The following is a 4,686-nucleotide window of genomic DNA, read 5'->3' on the forward strand; positions in this document are numbered from 1 at the left end:
ACCCTTAACATAAGAAGAAAGAAGCCAAAGAAAATTCAAAGGCCTCGTATTACACTTGCAATCCTCCTAACAATGAGAAATGTTGTTCCAAAAAGAGTTATACCAATCTCATAAAAGAGCGTTGGTCGATCCCCAAAAAAAACTTACTATAATTAACAACCACGACTCATAGTTGTTAGGATAACAAACATCATTGAATTCTCATTAATAGGATTTACTAACATAAATAAAATTTAAAGAAAAATAAATAAATATTCAGTAGTTCAACCTGAAGAACAGCAAATGCAACCGATTTGACAACTAATAATATCGACGATTGATGTTGATAGCATTTTTTTTAAATCTCAAATGATCAGAATCAATGCTTTTGATACTGAAGTGGAAGAAACTCTCCTCATCCTCCAATGGAGTAGATGAAGGACAAGAAATTGTTTATCTTATTTGTTTTAACGGTGGTTCACTCGATCTTAACAATCATGTGTGAGTTCACATCTCAATCTACCGTTAGTTTATTTTTGTTTTTATGCAAACTATCTATTATTTTTTAGACGGTTTATAATGTGAGGTTGCTAGATTAATTTTTCTATAATATTGATATATTTGATGGCATAGAAAATAAATTTAAAAGATATATTTATCGCTTGAATAAAATATAGTCATGATTTTAAATTTATTATTTTTGAATTTTGAACTCTTATTTTAAAATTATAATAATTACAATGTCAAATGTATTATTTTTTCCAAAATTTATATCTATATTAAATATAACAAGATAGTAAATAGAAAGAAAAAATTATATATAATTACAAAATGGGTCATCCTAACTAATGCTATAAAGACACTCTTTAAGAATTTCAAATAAAAAAGTATATTTTTTTAAAATTATTTAATTTAATCTCAAATTATTAATATTACATTATATATATATATATATATATATATTATATATATATATATATATATAATATATATATATATATATATATATATATATATATATATATATATATATATATATATAAGTTTTGGGATTTAGAGTGTTACACACAACCCTTAACATAAGAAGAAAGAAGCCAAAAGAAAATTCAAAGGCCTCGTATTACACTTGCAATCCTCCTAACAATGAGAAATGTTGTTCCAAAAAGAGTTATACCAATCTCATAAAAGAGCGTTGGTCGATCCTCCCAAAAAAACTTACTTTAATTAACAAACACGACTCATAGTTGTTAGGATAACAAACATCATTGAATTCTCATTAATAGGATTTACTAACATAAATAAATTTAAAGAAAAATAAATAAATATTCAGTAGTTCAACCCGAAGAACAGCAAATGCAACCGATTTGACAACTAATAATATCGACGATTGATGTTGATAGCATTTTTTTAAATCTCAAATGATCAGAATCAATGCTTTTGATACTGAAGTGGAAGAAACTCTTCCTCATCCTCCAATGGAGTAGATGAAGGACAAGAAATTGTTTATCTTATTTTTTTAACGGTGGTTCACTCGATCTTAACAATCATGTGTGAGTTCACATCTCAATCTACCGTTAGTTTATTTTGTTTTTATGCAAACTATCTATTATTTTTTAGACGGTTTATAATGTGAGGTTGCTAGATTAATTTTTCTATAATATTGATATATTTGATGGCATAGAAAATAAATTTAAAAGATATATTTTATCGCTTGAATAAAATATAGTCATGATTTTAAATTTTATTATTTTAACTGAATTTTGAACTCTTATTTTAAAATTATAATAATTACAATGTCAAATGTATTATTTTTTTCCAAAATTTATATCTATATTAAATATAACAAGATAGTAAATAGAAGAAAAAATTATATATAATTACAAAATGGGTCATCCTAACTAATGCTATAAAGACACTCTTTAAGAATTTCAAATAAAAAAGTATATTTTTTAAAATTATTTATTTAATCTCAAATATATTAAATATATACATTTTAAATATATATATATATATATATATATATATATATATATATATATATATATATATATATATATATATATATATATATATATATATATATATATATATATATATATCTATATATATATATATATATATATATATAAGTTTTGGGATTTAGAGTGTTACACACAACCCTTAACATAAGAAGAAAGAAGCCAAAAGAAAATTCAAAGGCCTCGTATTACACTTGCAATCCTCCTAACAATGAGAAATGTTGTTCCAAAAAGAGTTATACCAATCTCATAAAAGAGCGTTGGTCGATCCTCCCAAAAAAACTTACTTTAATTAACAACCACGACTCATAGTTGTTAGGATAACAAACATCATTGAATTCTCATTAATAGGATTTACTAACATAAATAAAATTTAAAGAAAAATAAATAAATATTCAGTAGTTCAATCCGAAGAACAGCAAATGCAACCGATTTGACAACTAATAATATCGACGATTGATGTTGATAGCATTTTTTTTAAATCTCAAATGATCAGAATCAATGCTTTTGATACTGAAGTGGAAGAAACTCTTCCTCATCCTCCAATGGAGTAGATGAAGGACAAGAAATTGTTTATCTTATTTGTTTTAACGGTGGTTCACTCGATCTTAACAATCATGTGTGAGTTCACATCTCAATCTACCGTTAGTTTATTTTTGTTTTTATGCAAACTATCTATTATTTTTTAGACGGTTTATAATGTGAGGTTGCTAGATTAATTTTCTATAATATTGATATATTTGATGGCATAGAAAATAAATTTAAAGATATATTTTATCGCTTGAATAAAATATAGTCATGATTTTAAATTTTATTATTTTAACTGAATTTTGAACTCTTATTTTAAAATTATAATAATTACAATGTCAAATGTATTATTTTTTCCAAAATTTATATCTATATTAAATATAACAAGATAGTAAATAGAAAGAAAAAATTATATATAATTACAAAATGGGTCATCCTAACTAATGCTATAAAGACACTCTTTAAGAATTTCAAATAAAAAAGTATATTTTTTAAAATTATTTATTTTAATCTCAAATATATTAAATATATACATTTTAATATATATATATATATATATATATATATATATATATATATATATATATATATATATATATATATATATATATATATATATATAAGTTTTGGGATTTAGAGTGTTACACACAACCCTTAACATAAGAAGAAAGAAGCCAAAAGAAAATTCAAAGGCCTCGTATTACACTTGCAATCCTCCTAACAATGAGAAATGTTGTTCCAAAAAGAGTTATACCAATCTCATAAAAGAGCGTTGGTCGATCCTCCCAAAAAACTTACTAATTAACAACCACGACTCATAGTTGTTAGGATAACAAACATCATTGAATTCTCATTAATAGGATTTACTAACATAAATAAAATTTAAAGAAAAATAAATAAATATTCAGTAGTTCAACCTGAAGAACAGCAAATGCAACCGATTTGACAACTAATAATATCGACGATTGATGTTGATAGCATTTTTTTTAAATCTCAAATGATCAGAATCAATGCTTTTGATACTGAAGTGGAAGAAACTCTTCCTCATCCTCCAATGGAGTAGATGAAGGACAAGAAATTGTTTATCTTATTTGTTTTAACGGTGGTTCACTCGATCTTAACAATCATGTGTGAGTTCACATCTCAATCTACCGTTAGTTTATTTTTGTTTTTATGCAAACTATCTATTATTTTTTAGACGGTTTATAATGTGAGGTTGCTAGATTAATTTTTCTATAATATTGATATATTTGATGGCATAGAAAATAAATTTAATAGATATATTTTATCGCTTGAATAAAATATAGTCATGATTTTAAATTTTATTATTTTAACTGAATTTTGAACTCTTATTTTAAAATTATAATAATTACAATGTCAAATGTATTATTTTTTCCAAAAGTTATATCTATATTAAATATAACAAGATAGTAAATAGAAAGAAAAAATTATATATAATTACAAAATGGGTCATCCTAACTAGTGCTATAAAGACACTCTTTAAGAATTTCAAATAAAAAAATATTTTTAAATTAATTATTTTAATCTCAAATATATTAAATATATACATTTTAAATATATTATATATATATATATATTATATATATATTATATATATATATATATATATATATATATATATATATATATATATATATATAAGTTTTGGGATTTAGAGTGTTACACACAACCCTTAACATAAGAAGAAAGAAGCCAAAAGAAAATTCAAAGGCCTCGTATTACACTTGCAATCCTCCTAACAATGAGAAATGTTGTTCCAAAAAGAGTTATACCAATCTCATAAAAGAGCGTTGGTCGATCCTCCCAAAAAAACTTACTATAATTAACAACCACGACTCATAGTTGTTAGGATAACAAACATCATTGAATTCTCATTAATAGGATTTACTAACATAAATAAAATTTAAAGAAAAATAAATAAATATTCAGTAGTTCAACCTGAAGAACAGCAAATGCAACCGATTTGACAACTAATAATATCGACGATTGATGTTGATAGCATTTTTTTTAAATCTCAAATGATCAGAATCAATGCTTTTGATACTGAAGTGGAAGAAACTCTTCCTCATCCTCCAATGGAGTAGATGAAGGACAAGAAATTGTTTATCTTATTTGTTTTAACGGTGGTTCACTCGATCTT

Source organism: Lathyrus oleraceus, chromosome 3 (genome assembly GCF_024323335.1).
Source record: "Lathyrus oleraceus cultivar Zhongwan6 chromosome 3, CAAS_Psat_ZW6_1.0, whole genome shotgun sequence".
NCBI classification, from domain to species: Eukaryota; Viridiplantae; Streptophyta; class Magnoliopsida; order Fabales; family Fabaceae; genus Lathyrus; species Lathyrus oleraceus.